The 20,876-nt window shown below is 40.6% G+C and overlaps 1 protein-coding gene across 1 annotated transcript in view; it reads left to right on the top strand.

Moving 5' to 3' along the window:
• The window catches only part of EDIL3 (EGF like repeats and discoidin domains 3), a 436,701-nt gene that overhangs the window by 259,451 nt on the left and 156,374 nt on the right, over nt 1–20,876 (top strand). The window lies entirely within an intron of this gene.

The raw sequence follows: 20,876 nt of genomic DNA, 5'->3' as shown, positions 1-20,876 counted from the left end.
ATGGGTAGGGTTTTGTGGCCTGCCTTGTGCAGGAGGTCAGACTAGATGATCATATTGGTCCCTTCTGACCTATGAGTCTCTGAGTCTATGAACTGCAATTTGAATGTCATCTATCTATCCAGCTACAGAATGTACATGGCCCCATCACCACAGTACCTGTGTTCCTCACAATCTTTATTTATCTTCAACATGTCTATAAAATAGGGAAGTACTATTACCTATTTTACAGATGGGGAATCGAGGTACAAGGAGTCTAAGTGATTTGTCCAAGAAAATATAGGAAGTCTCTGAAGTAATATGTCCCAAGTCCTAGGCTAGTGTCCTAACCACTAGATAGTTGGCAAGCAAATTCTGAGATGTGTATGTCAGGTTAGGTGTACAAAACAAAAATCAAGCCTACCCTATTTTAGCTGTTCTCCCAGACCTGTTACTATGATCCTCTTTCTCTCACTGATCTCCAGGTGGTCATTGTCAGAAATAATCTTAAAGAAGAATCCCCGGGATAGTATCTAGCATTCCCAGTTTTAGCTTGGTTTCTCTTATCTGATCCTTTCAGTTGTTGGATCCTGTCATCTTAAAACCCAAGTTACATCTTACAGGCCTTTGCAGCTCCTTTAGCCTTACACAGCCTCTTTACTGGGCATGTTTAATCATGTTCTCTGGCTTTGCATTGAATTAGCAGTGTCTTAACAGTTTGAGAAAATCTGAGAAACGCTCAGGACCTTAAAAACGTGATAGGCTTGAGTGTTTATAGTTTGCCTTTTTTTCCTGGAGTCCCTTTAGAGTTTTCATTGCTTCTTATGGAGTTTACCTGATCTGGAGCTCAAATGTTATCACATCGACTGCCTACATGCTGTGTCCTCTCTACTACATATTGTGTCCAACTCATCATTCATTTAAGGTAGTTGGAGTTTTGCCATTGATTTCTGTAGGAAGAGAATCAGGTTTGAAGTTTTCATTTATCTGACCAGACTAAGATGTCCTCATTTGGTTTTACATAGTCTTCAGCTATTCCTCTCAGTTGAGATTAAATCCCATTATTAGTTACTTAGCTTTCACTCCCTCTTCTTTTCCTTTTTAATAGGGGGACAATGGTAAATTTTGTTCTCGTTTTCTTACACAGGCAATGTCTGTTCTTCCATGATTATTTACAGTCAGCCCAGATTACCACATGATTTTCTCTCTATATTGTGAGCTATAGAGACTAAACTTGTAGTTAACCCTAGAAATGCATTCTTCCAAGGCAGGATTATGGTGCATTGGTGGCTCAGTGGGGAACGTACTGATGATACCTATCCTATACTTGCTTCATGGATAGAAAACTCCTCAGAATCCAGGTGCATCAGCCCCGTGGCAACTTTTATAAATGTTAAGTCAATTAAAGCAAAATAAAACAAAGGAAAACAGTCGTCTCTAGGCATCAGGAGCCCTGCAAACTACTAAGAACCTCCAATTTCCATTTTTCTTAATGCTTGTACAATTTAAGAATGGCCTAATCTCACTTTTACACTTTCTCATCAGCTAAAACCTTGTAGGCCAAATAATAGCCAACACTGCATTTTACAACCTTGTTATAAACCTATGATGATAGAATTTTATAATGGAAGCATTGATAGACTTTTAGCAGTAATGACATTGTTGAGAAGCAGACTGCATCATCAATTTCTTTGTATCTGATTAGTTCTGATAGACATTACTTACGCACATGAAGAGTGTTGACCAATACAGTAATAAAATAATGTGCTGCTATTTGCTGATATGCTACATCAGCATAAAAGACATTTAATCTGTTTGAACATATTGGCAAATAAGTAGTTTTTCAGACAGTAATGGGATGAATTGCAATCTTCAGTTGCATGGAGCATAGTTAATCATTTTATTTTCAAGTCAACAGCTGGAGATTTGAGGCTTGTCCCAACAATATTTGAAAAGTTTGCTTATCTGGAAGTGTATGTATCCTCCTTAGTTGGCAATGATGCAAATTGTTAGATGTTGCCTTCCACATATAATATTTTGTGAAACAAACCTAATCATATTTTCTAGTTCATTGCCAGGCAATGTGGTGGCTAACAATACATTTAACTGAAAAATTAAAAATAGTAAAAAAGTTGATAGAATTGGAGAGTTTTCTTTATATTGTAAAGCAAATTTTGGGGGGGAACTTTTGTTTCAGATAATCCGACTTCAAGATAGTATGGATCTACAAACCTCAGACTTAGAGTGTATGTACACTCTAACAGTTAGCTTGGGTTCCCCCACTTGAGTTATCCTAGCTCAAGGGAGGACAGCCATGCTGTGAAACAGAAACACTCCAACTAAATTGATTAGCAATAGAGAGTGATTGAATTAGCAGCTGAGGAGTTATGCTAATTTGAGCTTGTAGCCTTTAGCTGTATCCTCACTGCATTACAGGGAGTATGGTGACACTTAAATGTATGGCTGCAGCTGCATCACTGTAGCATATCAGTGTAGACATTACAACGACAGGAGGGGTTCCACTGGTGCTGTAGTTAATCTACATCCCTGAGAGGTGGTAGCTAGGTCAATGGAAAAATTCTTCAGTCAGCCTAGCACTGTCTATACTAGGGGATAGGTCAGCATAGATGTGTCTCTAGGGTTTAGATTTTTTCACATTCCTTTGAAATGTAGTTCTGCTGATGTAAGTTCCTAGTGTAGACCAGTCCTGGCTTGAGTGTCAGAAGCACTTGAACATCACCTCATACCTTCTGATGGGCAGCTAGTTCAGGTTTAAAGCACAACTTAACTTGAGCTAGAGATTTTTGTATGTGCTGGGAGTCAGGTTAGGGGCAACATTCAAGTTATTCCTCATACTAACACTGCAGTGAAGATGGGCCTTTTGTGGAAACATTGATTTTATGTCCATTTTACAGTTTTTCAATGTTGAGAGGGGAAACACATCCTTAAACTCCCTCTGGGTGAAATTCCCCCTGTAGAGAACACTCACAAAGCCCAGGCTCAGTCAGGGCCAGATTTCTAATTAGGCATGAATGAGGAAAACAAAGAGAAAATGAGAGGGTACAAGACAGAAAATTAGAGACCAATGTGACACTCTGTAACTAACAAACACCCTGCACAGCCATGTTCATCCTTGTATTATAGTTGTGTGGTATCCAATACAAAGTTTATCGTGTTGGGTGTCTTTGGAAGGTTCATGATGCACTGAGCATTGTTATAGTAATGTTATAGGTTGTAATTTCATGCAAATAGTTATGAGGCTGAAAATGTGGCCCCATGGCTTAAAACAAGCCAAGGCAAAAACTCTCCAGGAGCAGAGGAGCAGTTCACACCTCACCAGGGCATCTATGGGACAAACCCAGCCCAGGCTCACAGAAACAAAGGATACTGGTCTAGACAGGAACAAAGAATCTGTTGAACTCTCAAGTGAGTCACCCCCCTTCCTTTGGTCAGTTTGGGACTACGATGAGGTAATGCTCACCTGGCTCTGAAGAAGGGGGTGGCAAAACCAAGGGGGAAGAAAGAACATGATAAAAGAGACATTTGCCATGCTGTCTCTTCCAACTCCATCTACAGACACCACCACCAAGTGACTTAAGTGCTAATCAAAGGGCAGAGCCTGGCTGAAGGGCAACCAGCCAGATGTGGTGAGAAACATCTAAGTTTGTAAAGGCACTGAAGGTGTTAAGGTCAGCTTATAATGTGTGTTGCTTTTATTTCATGTGACCATATCTGACTTGTGCTTTGACTTATAATCACTTAAAATCTACCTTTGTAGTTAATAAATTTGTTTGTTTGTTCTACCTGAAGCCATGTGTTTGGTTTGAAGAGTGTCAGACTCCCTTTGGGATAACAAACCTGGTACATATCAATTTCTTTGTTAAATTGATGAACTCATAAGCTTGCAACGTCCAGCGGGCATAACTGGACACTACAAGATGGAGGTTCCCAGGGTTGTGTCTGGGACTGGAGATATTGGCTAGTGTCATTTGGTTGCACACTCCAAGCAGCAGCTGGCCAAAAGTGCTCACTCATGCTGAGAGCAGCACACATGCTAGAGGCTGTGTGTGAACAGCCCAGGAGTGGGGGTTCTCACAGTGGAGTAGGGTAAGGCTGGCTCCCAGAATCAAGGATTGGAGTGACCTAGCAGATCACTGGTCCAGATAACATCAGAGGAGAATGTCACAACCAGTAAATGCACTTGAGATATATATATATATATGGATGTTGTATTCATTGTAAGAGTCCTATGCTAAACATAACACTATTGGAACACTATCCCCATTAATACTGCAGTGGGGCAATTTTCCTAAAACCCCTGGCCAGAGGCCAGGCATGAAGCTATTAATCAAATGAGACAGAAAGGATATATGGCACTGCCATTCACCAACAGGATGCCGCACATACATCCTAACACATTTGCTTTTGTGCAAATGTTACCTGAGAAAATAAAATGTCAACATCCAGTACATCCTGCTTCCAATGGTTTATGAATTACCCTCTCCCACACTCAAGAAACTGAAGTATATTTAAAGGTAGGGTCTACCTATCGTCCATTATTGGGGATTTTTAAGAGCGGATTGGACAAACACCTATCAAGTATGGTCTAGATCAGGGGTTCCCAAACTTGGTTTGTGGCTTGTTCAGGGTAAGTCCCTGGCGAGCCGCAAGATGCTTTTACCTGAGTGTCTGCAGATATGGCCACTCAGAGCTCCAAGTGGCCGCCGTTTGCCATTCCTGCCCAATGGGAGTGGCGGGAAGTGGTGGCCCAGGCTGTGCTGCTTCCTGCAGCTACCATTGTTCATGAACGGCGAACCATGGCCACTGGGAGCTGTCAGTGGCCATACCTGAGGACACTCAGGTAAACAAAGTATCTTGTAGCCCACCAGGGGCTTACCCTGACCAAGTTGCAAACCAAGTTTGGGAACCCCTGGTCTAGATAATACTTAGTCCTGCCTTGAGTGCAGGGGACTGGACTAGATGACCTCTCAAGATCCCTTCCAGTTCTATGATTCTACTTAGCCAGAGTATAAGGTTCCTGTGGAAAGTAAAAGATTAAAAAAAAAGAAAAAGAAGGCAAAATGATAAGTCCTTGTCTGGCTTTCTTCTGCTCCTGTCCCTAAAAAAACTCCCATCTTCTCCCTAAGGCAAAGCACCAGTGATGTAGTCAAGGCCTCCTTCAGTTTACTAAAGATACTGGTTATCCATTCAAGGAGTGGAAAGCCATTTGATTAGGTAACACAATCATGTAGCTTAAATACAGAATCTTATATATCAAATACTCGCATCTAACAGTTTTTCAACAATTGGGGCTGAAATATGTTCACATTCAGTGTTTGCCAGATAAATGTGAAAAACAAACAGATTGGTGCAAATTGTGCCTGGCCTGTGAATGCCTCCCAAACAGAGAAAGGGCTAAATCAGTTAGCAAATTATTTTCTAGGAATATTTCATACTGTGCTAGTCCTTATGTTACTGGCTAAAGTTAAGTACTGTAGGCCAGCTCCTCAGCTGGTGTTAATCAGTGTTGCTCCAAAGTCAATGGAGCTATGACACTTTTTATCATCTGAGGATCTATGTTGATTTGAGTTTGCATCATTTTCCAGCAAAACAAAATTGATCAAAGTATTTACAGTTTGCACTTCAAATGTATCATGGACAGAACTAGGGGTCACTTTGGTGTTTCCACGCAAAACAACATTTTGAGGATTGATGTGTTGGTTGTTTTAACTTGAATCATATTGTTACCTTAGTATGCCAGTGGTAGTCCTTTGTGTCAGCACTTCTGTCATTGCTTTTTTACGCAATGATCAAAATCTAGTAAGATGGTTTTTTTCAGCTGTGTTACACAGCGGCAATCCATTTTATCTAGACGGTACAGTTCACATATGCTCTGAGTGGCTATTGTTTCTTTCTCATACATTCATCTTTCTGCCTTCATCTATGTTATTGCTCATGCCTGAAACTCCTTCTCCCCTGGTGTGCCAAATAACTTCCCTCTCCATTTGAATCTCTTCTTAAAAGGCACTTTCCCCCTTGAAATCTCTGTTTTAACCCACCAATGAAAGTGGCAGTACAGGAAAAAATGTTGCTGCATATTTTTTAATTGTAAATTGTTTGCACTACATTGAGATCTGTTAGAACATAAAGCACCAGATAACTATGTTGTTTCATCTATTTTAGAATGCAGGTGCTTTAGAGCAGAGGCAGTGTCTTCCTCTGTACTGGGTAGAACTGAGATGCCAAAAAAGAGAAATGAAAACAAAAGGATGGAATGTGAGAGCAGCAATTGGATAGAAGAAAAAAAGGAAACTATGAGCAAGGATGGGAAGAGAGGAAATGTTTGTTTCTCCATGGTGCATTTGGTGGTATCTAATGCACATTGGGAGTGAGGGGAATCAAACAAAAAAATGAGATTTTTGTATCAATTAGATATCTGGTTTGGTTGTAATGCTTAATTCTGTCATGCTGAAGACCTGTATTTCAATACTATTCTTATTGAAGGCCCAGTGACGTATGCCTCAACTAACTTCCACTAATCTGTTGCCACAGCATCCAACATCTGTCATGACTAAAGCCTTGATCCTGCAATGTGTTGAATGTGGATGGACACCTGTGCCTGATCAGAGCCCCACTGACTTCAGGGGAACAGTGCATAGGCCCCACGATGTGCCAGAGCACAGGAAATTACAGAATCAGAACCTAAACTGTGAATAGGCTGGGATATAGTAAGACACCTTTGGAAGCAAAGATTCTGTAGAATTCACATCTTTTGTGTGCCAGCCTAGATTGCTGTTTCTGTTGTATCTCATACTGAACAGCTACTGCCACTCTGATTGAACCTCTCTATCCTTCCTCTTTTTCATTATTTAAAATGTATTTTCATTTAAGAAAGACATATTTTTTTACAACACTGTTAATGAAACATGGGTTAAAACTGTAATTGTAATAGCACCAGGAAATTCTATGTTTAGGTTCTGACGGAATCATTAACAATGCTACTTTGAGCATTTGCATTATAATAGAGCTGCATTGCTATAGTCTTTCACTGCATACTCATGCTACTACTGTCAGTGTGATATGTTATTTAGCTTCCAGATTGCTACAGAAAAAGTGCAGAAGCTTCCACTATAGTCTGCATTATTGTGACATTCCCCTGGACACAATCTGGATGGTTGAACAGCTGTGTTCCCTCAATTCTCCAATTGGGGTGCTTTTTACACTGCTTCTGTGAGAACAACCACTTCTGGTCTGTTCACACACAACCTCTTGCATGCAAAATCACTCTCAGCTGAATTATATGAATGCTTCTAGCCAGCCACTCCTGAATTGTTTCGCAGAGTGACACCAGAAAACTCCATCCCAGACTTGTCCCCAGAAATGTGAGTCTTATACTGCCCAGTTCTTTCCTTCTGCAAAGTACAAGCACGTAGAAAGTCAGTCATTTCATAAATAGAAAATGAGATGCACAAGCTCTGTTATCTCAAATGAAATTTGCCAAACACTTCAATTCCAACACTCACTGGTTTTGACAGAACAAATAAAGTTTAACAACTAAATAAAGACAGTTTGTGATTACAAGTACTGATTAAGGCTACCCTTTAGTCATGGACAGGTCATAGGCAGTAAACAAAATTCATAGCCTATGACCTGTCCATGACTTGTACTATATACCCCTGACTAAATGTGTGTGTTGGGTGGGGGGGGAAGTGGCAGCTTGGGACCCCTACAGTTTCTGGGTGGGGGAGCAGCACATGGCCTGGGACCCCTGCTGGTTCTGGAGAGGGTGGGTTGGAAGGGCTGGCAGGTTCCCTACCTGGCTCTGCACCTCCCTGGAAGTGGTGACATCACCCTCTTTCAGCTCCTAGGAGGAGGCGTGGGAAGGCAAATCTGCACGCGGCCTCTGCCAAGAGCTCTGGCTCCACAGCTCCCATTTGCCAGGAACCACGGCCAATGAGCACTGCAGGATCAGTGCCTGCAGGCGGAGGCAGCGCACAGAGCTGCCTAGCCAGTCCTTCAAGTAGAAGCTATGGGAGGGGGATGTTGCTGCTTCCAGGGAGCCCCCCACAGGTAAGCACCGCCCAGAGCCCTCACCTTGTCCTGTGTCCCAACTCCCAGCCCTGAGACTCCCACCCAAACTCCTGCTGCTGCTAGGGGAGAGGAGTTCAGTGGTCCGACTCTGCCCCAGCAGTGGCTGGTGAGACTGGCTCAGGGGATGCCTGTGCTGCTCAGATGGCCCCCAGGCCAGGTGCACCAGCACTGCAGAAGTCACAGAGGTCCCGAAAGTCATGGAAGCCGTGACTTCTGTGACCTCCATGACAAACTTGCAGCCTTAGTAATGAGACGTGAGTCAAAAGAAAGAGTTTCTTTTGGTTACAAAGAAAAAAAGGTAAAAAGCAAACTAATACTTAAGTTGAGTGAATTTGAAGCAAAAAAAGATTTCTCTCACCATATGCTTACAGCAGTCTGGTTGGAATCCTTCAGCCAGGACCACTCCCCCAGTTCAATGAGGCTTTCTTTGTCTTTCAAGCTTTGTTGATGCCCTGAGTAGAGATGAGGGGAAAGAGGTGATTTGGGGGCTTTGTTCCTCATTTTTATATCTTTTCCTTCTCTGTGAGAATCATCTCCAGTTGGGGTTCAGGCAACAGCCAGGTTGTGTACACAGCATATAAATTTCTCACTCATATCCTTCTTCCTGCCAAAGAGTGACCACTTAACCAGATGATAGTCCAATTAATTTTGTTGACACCTGTCTGAGGTGTCCGTTTGCCCTTGTCTCTGAGGTATTGGTTTGTGCTTGCTTTTCTAAACTTGAAGCATATCTCAGCAATGTCATACAGTAGAATCTTAACTTTACATACAATTTTGCTACATATATTTTACCACGACAATAATCAGCAAATTATAAGTATTCTAATGAAACATTTTGTACAAAGTATACCTTGTGAGGTATCATAGTCTTGTAAAAGTGGTGAACATAGGTGTACAGTCTGTCACAAGTATCATCTGATGAATTTAGCAGTCTAAACTCCTTAATATAAAGGATGGAGTTGTATTATTTTGTTTGTAATGGTAGGTGCATATACTGGCATCTGTGCCTGAAAAGTGTGATTTAAGTGTTGATGTACAGTTCCATAACTGAAGGTACCTAGGCTGAGTGCCCAAAATTAGGTGAAGATAGACCCTCATGTGCAATACAATATTATTATTATTATTGTTAGCAGAATTTGTAATTCTGTTCCTATACTAAGACCTACAGTTGCAAATGTAGAATTTGAATTATTGTACTCATGCAATCATTTAATGAAATACCATATTTTTATGCATATGGAGAACAGAGGTTGTGGAAATATTAATTTTGAATTTCAACTCTAATGTAGGTCACTGCCTCCCCTAGTTTAATCCTACATTTGTAGCATGGTGCTTGTAGCCCTGATTCTGCAGACATTTCCACAAATATAAGCATGGGTTCTCCTACATGGAACATCTTGTGGGATCAGGGCATAAATTCTAATATCTGAGTTTCCAGTTATCAAGAAGTTGTGTATCTTATGGCAGAAGATGGAAACACCTTAGAGGCTTTGAAAACTGTATTCTGTGGATAGCAGAATTTAAATAATAGCCATTTGCATGCAATTCAGGTTCTCTATAGTGGTTATAGCTCATATTTAGCATTTTACATCAGCACTATATTGTAAAGTGCTTCCATTTTTTTAGTTCTTTCCAAAGAACATCTATTTTATTACAATGCAGAATTCATATTAGTGCAGCTGGTAGTTTTTAAACAGTCTCAGTGAATGTGTCTTGTAACTGGCAATATTGTTGTCATTTTTCTAGAAGATATGTTTTGCTGCTCTTCTAAAAAACTAAAGTACATTATACAAAGAATGTACCTGTGCTGCAAAATGAGATTCAGCACTTGAAAGCCCCGTGTAATCCAGCTGAGTCCAGTGAAGATTCTCATTGTCAAGGTATCTTGGAGGAATGTTAATTGTACTGATGTGATAGTCCCATTATTTTCCATTGCAGCTCTCATAAATTTGTTAAGGTAATGCAGGTGACCTTTTAGTGTAATGGTGTCTTGTCTTTCCAGTTCTATCTAAAAGAGGAGTTATCTGACTATATCTTTAAAGACAAATATTTTAGTGCATTAATGCAGAGTTTCACTGGACACAGTGGGTACGTGTGTGTGTGTGTGTGTATGTGTTTTTCACAAGCTGTGTTTAAACTGACAGTACCTCATTAGTAATTTTACGAAAATATTAAGGGCCATTTTCATTCTGTCCCTGTGGCTAATTAAAGGCATCAGTTCAGAACTTCAGAATTTTCAACTGGTCAGCTACATCAGTGACCACATTCTTTTGCATGACCTGCCAAGGGAATTGTGCTCCAGTGGGACAATGCATTTTAATAAATCCAGGTCAAAGTGTATGGGAGGCCAGGTTTTTCAGTAAGCTTTCTTGGCTGTGAAACAGGCTTCCAAAGATTAGACCAAACTCAACTCTATTTAAGTTTACAACAATCTAAAAATTATTGTTAACATTTTTCTGCCATAACTAAAATAGTTTTGGGGGTATCTTAAGAATTAAGTCTTATCTCAAGTAAAACTTAATAACGAAAGGGAGAAGTACAGGAGTTTCCATTAAGTTTCATATGTACTTTGCTGTGCAAATTTAATTTACCTGAGGGAGCTTTAGTGACTAGCATTAATGAAAGCTCTAAAAGCACTGATCAGCTACGTCCTCACTAGTTGTCAGCATATTAGAATTGCTATTGTTCTAGTGCATAGTGGGGACAAACCACACAAACTATGGGCCAGATTTTAAAGATATTTAGGCACCTAAAGATGCAGATAAGTACTTAATGGAATTGTCAAAAATATCTAAGTGCCTAAATCTCATGAGGATAGCTGCATCTTTAGATGCCTAAATACTTTTTTAAAAAGTCTGGCTGTATGTGCTCTGTGTTGGTTCCATGTACAGTCGTCTTGGGTACTAAAGGAGGGTTGTGTGTGGGGGACATAACTAAAGGACCAACAAATGTGCAAGTCTCTCCTACCCATAGGGGTTCAGTTGCTGCAGAAGTTACTATAGCGATGAAGCAGTTTCATTTGTACACAGCAGACCAAGGAAGGGAGAATTCAATCCACCACAGAACTCTCCTGCACAAAAACTGTTTTCTCTGTCTTTGCACAGGGAAGATGATTTTAGTGTTCTGTGGATTTAGACATTCCCACATCAGCAGTCTGTCATATATATTGAGTATGGATGGAAACTGTAAAACTACTGAAATGATTGTTCCTAACCATCTAATCAGATCCTTTAAAATATTAGTGTTATCTGAAGAGTGGTATCCTATAAAATACAAACTGTGGGAGTGGGGGAGAGGCTGCAGTCTAAATTGCACAGAGGAAAGTTTATGCATGAATCAGCATTAATTACTGCAATATTGGAGGTCATCTGTAATCCCATTGGCAGGCTTTGTGGTCAGTGTAATTACCATGCTGTGCTAAGAACAACCAGAGTAATCTCACTCCACAAAATTAGGTGCTTGGAGAAAGAGAGGACTGCAAATGTCTAAAGTAAATTTGTTTTTTGCATACCTCCCATTTTAAATCTGTTTGTTTTTATTACATTTTCTGGCGATATACCAACCAAATAAATGAAAGCTATGTATTCATGCTGCATATTCAGCCATACTTCATCTTAAGTAACAATAAATCTTATTCTCTTATTTGCAAGGGCATAGTCTACACACTTTCAAGCAACATTTAAACCATTTGGAGGTTTTGTTTAACTTCTAGCTTGAAATGAATTATAGAAGTCAGCATTAAATCCACTAAAGTAAACATGTTTGTCCAGTGAACTAAAACTTACCCCTTTATTTTTTGCTTATTACCATTATTATTATTCTCTCTTCAATCATTCCTAAAAAGATTTGTCCCTTCATCTACTAAGGTTATAAATCAATAGCATTTTTCTATATTACTATCCATCTGAAAATATCATAATACAATTTTTGGCACAAATGGGGCAGTACTTGTTTGGTTGGGTTTAATTGGTGGATGATAATGGAATTTACCTTTTGTGGGTTGGATGAATTGGGCAGTGGTGCCCGATCTATGACTACGGAGGCCACTTGATCCTTAAGTCCTGTATTCTAGAGGTAAAACCTGGAAAGATGGCCAATTGTTTCTTGATTCATATTGATGAAATCCTGAGCTCTGGTTGTAGCTCTCTTCTTATATGCTAAAGCAACCCCCTTAGTACTGATCTTCATTCCAAACTGATGCTGATTGTTAGGAGAATTAAAAGGGTAAATTGGTACTCAACTCTTCAGGTTTTTGAGGATGTATATTACATTAATTTTTACATTTTCTTGATTCCATTCATGGCCATGAGGTTTATTGGCATTCCTTTGGAATTTGCAAATTCTGTACATAATGTTTGCATGTGTGGGTTTATTTTTAATGAGAGTAAGAGAAGAAGTTTGTCCCTTTTATAACACCAACCAAAAGTGTAATTAAATTTGTTTTGTTTCAATGATAGATTGACCAATCATTCCGTTATGCTAATAGAATTGTTGTGCCTCTGTAACAGGAGGAATTTATCTGTGTGATCTGTTCTTTCTTGAATGGCCTTAAAAGGTGGAATTGAAAATCTAATGTTATTAAATATTACCTTGGATAACAATAACCTTCTAAATGTGGATCTTATAACTGCACATGCAAATATCTCTATGATTGTTCTATATGCCTTGGTGTCTCTGTCTAAAAATGAATATCTAGTCTAATGTTTGCTATGTGTTTCATTTTGGTATGTTTTGGAATACACGTTGAAGTTAAAAAAAATCTCCAGTGTTGTATTTTAGGATTTTTCATTTACAAATTGTGAATTTTGGGTGTTATTCTCAGGACATGTCTACACTAGCACTTATGTCGGCAAAACTTTTGTCACTCAAGGGTGTGAAAAAACACACCCCTGTGTGACATAAGTTTTGCCGGCATAATTTCTCATGTGCACAGCACTATGTTGGTGGGAGATGCTCTCCTGTCAACATAGCTACCGCAGCTGGTTGAGCTGGTTTTATGTCAATGGGAGAACTCTCTCCCACTGGCATAATGTGACAACACGAGTGATCTTATAGCAGCATAGCTGTATCAGTACAGCTCTGCCTCTGTAAGCTTGTAAGTGTAGACATGGCCTTAAACAAATTGACAAAGCACAATTTGACAAATTAAGACAAGTGCAATTACAATAAGAAATATATACAGTGAAGTAAATATTCCCTGGACATAGAAATTAGCCGTGGCTTTTAGGAGTAATCTCAAAAAAGCTAGGGAAAACATATAATTCTGATGGTATATGGTCATAGTTGATGGAGCGTAGTAAGTGCTGTACTCAGTGTTACAAGTAGGGTGGTATGATATGGTACACCATACTATTAAGATATTTATTGCCAATACGCCATGCCAGAAAGACAGAGGAGCAGAACATGGGGCTGCTGGGCAGCCCCATGCTGGCACCTCCTCTGGCAGGGATGTCCAACCCCCAGCCCTTCCATGCAGCTGCACCTCCTGTCTGGGGTCTGTACAGCCATGCTGGAGGAGCTGGCAGCCCCACGTTCTGCTCCATTTGTCGCTGTGGTTTCTGGGAGAGCCATGTGGTTCAGAAGTCTCTGACGCAGTGGGAGGACAGAACTCCCCACCCACACACACACACACCCAGGTAACGTATGATGGGGAGGGGATGGGGAGAGCATGGGGGCCCCAGGCTGGGGGTGGGGCAGGGAGGAGTCACGTGGGAGGTCACATGCCTCTTTTAGCTGGTGCCCCCGTTTGTGTCCCTCCCCTGAGTCGCCTATGCACAGTGTACTCCAATTCTACTTGCGCCACTGGCTGTACTTGGTAATTTAACTGCCTTCAATTTAAGAAGGGAAATTCTCTCAGACACTCTTCTCCCCGGAACATGAAGCTTTGCCCGCAGTACTGACTGGTATCTCTACCCTTTCTCTTTCCAGCAGTAGGAGGTAGATTGTAGCTATTTCCTACTCTGGGAAGAGAACATACTGCATGACCCCACTAGCACATCTGCATAGAATAAACCACAAGTGAACCCTAAATATATGAATTAGTTTCATAGTAAGAACAAAATGTCTCTGTCCATGTCATTCAAGCATTTAAGGTGATTCCCTGCCCTTGGTTTTCCCTCACATTGAAGAGCCATATTAAATCCTTAGGTCCATATACTGGGATTGACCTCAAATCCCCCAAACAACTCCATATTTACATCAGCAATGTAGGCAGATGTTCTAGTCACAGATATGGTCCCTCAAGTGTCTTTTCTCATACTTTTCCACAAACTGTCCAGGTTTGTATGATTGTCTTTGTAGCTCTTTCCATGTCTATGTAGAGGGAGCTCTTCCCATTTTTCATAATGTAGGTAAAATTTTCAAAAGCACTCAGCACTGGCCTAACTCTACTCCCAGTGAACTCAGCTAAGTGGGAGCAGACTTATGTCAATGCTCAGTAAACCTGGGCAAAAAATGTTCAGTAGTAAATTCACTGAAATATGCATTTTGGGGGGCACAAACTATTCAAAAATTCAGAACAAATTTGACAAATAGTTTCCACAAAAAAAGAAGCAAAGAAAAAAATCAGAAATATCAAAACATTTTTGTTTTTACATTTTTTAAACAAATAATTTTGACACTTCATGTTGAGTTTACACTTAGTTTCAGAAACATCATTTTGAATCAACCAGGACCAAAAGTTTTTGTTTTTTCTTGAATAAACCAAAAATAAAAAAACATCAAGTCAGTTAGAAACAAACCTGTGTTTTTTTTAAATTTGGCCACTGATTCGAAAAAATCAATTATTCGTTTAGTTCTAATGCTCAGCACTTTTGAATATCCAATCTATGAGCACTACTCTGTGTAGTTATACTTCTGGTGCCTAATCCAGAAATTAACCTCTTACTATTCCTGTTATCCCCATAGCTAGATCACTGTTTGATGCAAAGTTAAGGCTGAGAAGTAAAACATGAAGAGCTAGGAAATTCTCAGTTAAATTTCCCCACACCCACTTTAATGGTCCACTTGCAGGGTGTGCACTGCAAATAAGAACTGGTCAAACCTTTACTCACTTCTCATTCCAAAGCAAAGTGCTGCTTTTTTCTTTGTTTCGTTATTAGTTTCAGCGTGGTTTGGTTAACATCTTGGGCAAGATCCTCAGCTGATGTAAATGGGTCCTCATTGACTGAGGGAAGCTGCACCCTTTCATACTAGTTGAAGTTCAGCCTATTGTCTTTTCATTTGCAAGGTCTCTGCATACTACTAACTTTTCCCTGGAACCTCTCTGTATTTCATTTGAAGACTTCCCAGGAGCACTGGGGAAGTCAGAGAGAATATAGACATCTCTGTTGTTGTGAGAAGGGCTGTGGACCCTCAAAGGCATCTCTGATTAGGGAGATAGGTACACAGAGCTCCTCCCTAGGACTCTTGCAGTTGGGGTGTCATAAACAGATAAAAAAAGTTAATAGCACAGAAGTACTTTATATCTCTTTGACTGTAAAGGGTTAACAAGTTCAGTAAGCCAGGCTGTCACCTGACTGGAGGACCAACCAGGAGACAGGATAATTTCAAATCTTGAGGGAGGGAAGTTTCTATATGTGCTGTTAGTTTTTGGTGGTTGTTCACTCTGGGGGCTCAGAGGGACCAGACCTGCAACCAGGTTTCTCTCCAATCTCCCTGATACAGGCTCTTATAAGCTCAAAATAGTGAGTACTAGAATAGAATAAAGGAGTTAGGCTTATGTTTGTTTTCTTTATTTGCAAAATGTTGCATTTGGCTGGAAGGAGTTCAAAATTTGTATTTTGGCTGAAAGGATTTTAATTTGTATTTGAATACTTAGGCGGAGGGAATTCCTATAGCTAAAAAAACCCTGTACCTATTCCATTTAAAATTTACAAAGATAATTTTATACTGTTTTCTCTCTTAATTAAAAATTCTTGTTTAAGAACCTGATTGTTTTTTTTTTTATTCTGGTGAGACCCCAGGGTGGGGTCTGGATTCACCAGGAATGTGGTGGGGAGAAAGGAGGTAAGGGGGAGAGAGAGGCTAAATTCTCTCTGTGCCAGGATTACTTCTCCTCTCAGGAAGAGTCTGGGGGGTGGAAGAGAAGGAGGGAGGAAGGTGAATGTGTCCTCTCTGTTTTTAGATTCAAGGAGTTTAAATCACAGTGATCTTCCAGGGTAACCCAGGGAGGGGAAGCCTGGGAGAGGCAACGGTGGGAAAAGGGTTTACTTCCTTGTGTTAAGATCCAGAGGTCTGGTCTTGGGGTTCCCCTGGGCAAGGTTTTGAAGGGACAAGAGTGTACCAGGATGTAAATGATTCTGGTGGTGGCAGCACTACAGGTTCTAAGCTAGTAATTAAGCTTAGAGGAATTCATGCTGGTACCCCATCTTTTGGACGCTAAGGTTCAGAGTGGGGAATTGTACCATGACATGGGGTAAAGGGAGGGGGTGATTGTTAGTGAAACTACCTTTGTAAAAGTAGAACTGATCTTCTTGCCATAAAATGTAAGTGCATATGTATCAGCAGGCCGAAATACATTCTTTGCCGTTGTGCATGTTGTAACCTGTTTGCACACACAAACTTGTATATGAAGATTTGAACCATTTTAAAAAAATGGTCCAGATCCATTAGCGACAATAAATGCTTTCTTCAAAAGAGAACATGGGATCCTCACAAAACTATTTATTATGATTATTTATATTGCAGTAGTAGGTAGAAGCCCCATTCATGGACTGGACCACATTGTGCTAGGCACTGTACAAACACAGAACAAAAAGATGGTCCCCCCCCTTGTCCTGATCATACAATGCAGGGTCCTACTGTATTTACAGACAGACTGTATTTACAGACAGACTGTGGTGGTCATGTTACCAAAACTTATTGTAAAAATTTCAATCCTCCTGTTTTAGGTTTCCAAGGACAAAATCCAGACTACCCATGGTTTGGGATTCCTGCAATATAAGACTATGGAGCCTTTTACAGGTTCCTCATGCTCATTTTTGATTGATTAAAGATAAAATTATAATTGCCTTTTCCACTATAAACTATGCTTGTCTTACTTTTAGTGGGAAAACACACTACCCCCACCACTAGCATTGGCCAGAAAAATGGAGCACACAGTAAACTTGTCAGTCAGGCAACGTACATATTGTTTTATGTGGTAAACTAGTTTCAATATGAACATTTTCTGTATAGTGAGGCTGCTTCTCTGCATGCTGTCCTGTGCATTTTGCTATAAGTAGGGTCCTACCAAATTCACAACAATGAAAGACACATCATGGACTGTGAAATGTGTTCTTTTTTGTGCTTTAACCTTATACTATATGGATTTCACAGGTGAGACCAGCATTCTCAAATTGTGGGCCTAACCCAAAAGGGAGTTGCCGGGGTAAGGGTTTTTTTAGGGAGGTCACAGTATTGCCATCCTTACTTCTGCGCTACCTTCAGATCTGGGCAGCCAGAGAGCAGTGGCTTTTGGCCAGGTACTCAGCTCTGAAGGCAGGACCTTCCACTCACCCCCAGCAGCAGCGCACAAGTGAGGCTCACAGTACCATACTGTGCCATCCTTATTTCTATGCTGCTGCCTTCAGAGCTGGGTGGTCAGAGAGTGGCAGCTGCTTACTGAGGGCCCAGCTCTGCAGGCAGCAGTGCAGAAGTAAAGGTGGCAATGCAGTACCATAACATAACTTTTGCGCTGCTTTGAGTGGCAGCTCTACCTTCAGAGCTGGGCTCCCAGCCAGCAGCTGCTACTCTCCAGCTGCCAGCTCTAAAGGCAGCGCTGCCGCCACCAGCAGCAACAGCACAGAAGTAAGGGTAGCATTACCTCAATACGCTCTTCCATCCCCCTCCCCCCCACCCCACAATAACCTTGCAAGTCCATCATAATTCTTTTTTGGGCCAGAACCCCTACAATGACAACATTGTGAAATTTCAGACTTAAATAGCTGAAATAATGAAATTTACAATTTTTAAAATCGTATGACCATGAAATTGACCAAAATGGACCGTGAATTTGGTAGGGCCCTTGCTATAAAGACAAGCAGGACATCTACAACTGAAATAGCAAAAGTCCCAGAAAAAATATAGAGCAGATCTGCCTCAAACTTTCCTCTCCTGTGACTCCCCACCAGCCTAAATATATGGGGAGCTGGGAAATGAGGCAGGAAGCAATACAAGGACAGTACTTGTACATAGTCCCCTGTATTCAGAATTAACTCTTATCTCCATCCCGAGATTTAGCTTCCATCAGACTCAAATCCCATGCAGAATGGTTACATATGAAGCCACAAAATCAACATCCTCCTCCTTTCCAGAAAATTTCAAAGGATTCAAATCTGGGGGATTGGATTTGACCTGTTTGTCCATAATTAACATATGCAATGGAAAAGTTAACATTGGTGTAAAATTTTAACACATTAGATAAGTAAAAAAGGAATAGCATGTCATTTGGCAATGCTTTATCAGAGTGAAGGCTGCCAAAATGCAATATTGTATCTGAAGCTTCTAGTTCAAGTTAACCTCCATCGGCTCACTGATGCACGTTCAACTTTCTTCCTCAGACTCCCTGATCCACATCCAGAAGCATAACTATCCAATCTGAAATGAAATTTAATAACATCTCCATTTTTAGACTTCCACCCACCCCCACTATTCACTTGCTTTCATGGATGCCTAATTTCATTGGAAATTGGAACCAGTTAAGCTGGGTTTGTTTTTGTTTTTTGTATTTGAATTATGAATTGATAAAGAAATTAAATTCTTTATGCAGAAATCAGAAACATATTAACTTTTGAAGCTCAATATTTGTTTATCAAAATCCTCCTCTGGCTTGAAAGTGTGACAATCCTCGGGCTCAATGGACTTATTTTAACAAATTATTTCACCCTTCTGATGAAATCAGTGTGTCAACCTTCAACTTGGATTTTACTATGTAAAAATGATACATCATTAACAGTTCAGCTTCTCGGGTTCATTCTTTGTCATGTCCACCTTTTTCAGTGACAAAGATAAGATTTTATTATTTTTTTCCTCCTGTTACCACTATGGAGCCAATACAGCTGTGGGAGAGTGAACTGAATTTCATGCAGCATCCACAGAATTATTAATTAAGCTCTAATTGCAGAATCTGTGGTGGTGGTGGTGGATGACCCAGAAAAACAGAAGTAGGCTTCCAGGTTTCAGACTGAGTTTGGCTGGCAGTTAGAAATAACAGGTGAAATCCTGTCCTGTTGAGATCAGTGCCATTGATTTCAGTGAGGGCAGAATTTCATCCAGCATCTTTTGTAGTTGTACAGTAAGCAGGTTTTGTCATTTGGAAAACAATAAACATGGAGCCCCTCAAAGTATTTTAAAGGCCTTTTAGCCCTCACCCCAAAGTAACTTACAACTTCAATTTGTTTTATATTTGTCAGTGATATATAATAATGCCTGAGATCATGCTGACATTGACTACCAGTGCTGTCCCCTGCCACAGCTTCGGGGAAAGGGAACAAATTGCAATAGTCATTTTTTTCCCCACTGTCTGTTTAAATCAAATTATTTGTAAGTTTATCACAATGTGTAGTAAGGATTTTACAGAAATAACACTTAGGAATTCATTCTCAGTTAATGATTAAGGTGGAAATGCCTACATTCAGATGTGCAAATATGGTTCAAAATGTCTCCCTTCTCCCTGATCAACAGGAGGGGATGTTGATAGGACAGCAGGATACTGGAGGAGAAACAGCAGAAACACATGCTTGGCAGGATAAGTCTGGTCTCCTCCTCCTTGACTCCTCCACTTTCCCATTGGCTGGCTGATGGCACAGGACTAGTGGCTTTGATGCCCATCTGCCCCATCTATGTAAACTCTGCTGAGATTTTTTCAAAAGCCTCTTGTCCCTATTAGTTTGGTGCTTGCAAGAATTAGGATTCAGAGGGATGTGGAGTTGGCTGAGCATGTTCTGATTTGGTCAAAGATTCTTTATAAGGTAAATTTGACAGGGAGCTGTTGAGTCAGCCTGCATCAACCTGGAAAAGTATGAACTGTGAAGTGGCCTGGATAATTCTGCAGACATGTGGCTGAGTGATCACACACAGGGACACTTGCAACACAGAGCCTGAGCTTTTTAGGGTTAATGAAGTCCATCTGTTTCATGCAGAGGCTGACATTTGACTCTGTCTCCTTAAGGGCTTGATCAGGCAAGAAATAGATGCCAGGCAGTAGGGATAGGAGCATGCAATGAGGCTAATTGCTGTTGCCCCCAGTGGCTAGTGCAGATAAAGTATTAAAGAAAAGGGACAGTTCCCAAAGGTAAATGAGACCCAAGATTTTGCTGGTGGACATTGTGATTGTAGAAGAAGGGGGCCATGTGAACTCTTTGCAGACTGAGGTCCCTTCTTGTTTACTTCTATCCCCTCATTTTAGGGAGAGAGAATTTAGAAGTGAGGTAAGTCGGGGGGGAATGCAAGGAGGGTTTACCCTGGGTTATTGGTATATGGTGGGAGCCCAGTAACTCACTGTTAGACCCAGTTAAATGCCTGATATGTGAGAGCAGGGGGTGGTGCCTAGCTCAACTTCCCAGTGACAAATTAATGAAATTGCAGCTGTCCACATAAATTCATCCCTGTATCTGTTGTTCAATCAGCTGCATGTCCTGATCAATGCCTGTAAATGTCTGCTCTCTACTGTCCTGTTTCAAATTCCCAAGGTATATTTAGCCCACAAACTTGCAGAAGATGTTTTACAGAGCTAAACAAATTTACAAATAATTCATGTAATGAATTTCCCCTTGTGAATTGTTTTCGAACAGGAAAAAAAAACATTCACTTGAAATGATTCACATTTT

Source organism: Chelonoidis abingdonii, chromosome 6, assembly GCF_003597395.2.
Source record: "Chelonoidis abingdonii isolate Lonesome George chromosome 6, CheloAbing_2.0, whole genome shotgun sequence".
Classification (NCBI taxonomy): Eukaryota; Metazoa; Chordata; order Testudines; family Testudinidae; genus Chelonoidis; species Chelonoidis abingdonii.
This window is presented reverse-complemented; position numbering and strand designations above follow the sequence as displayed.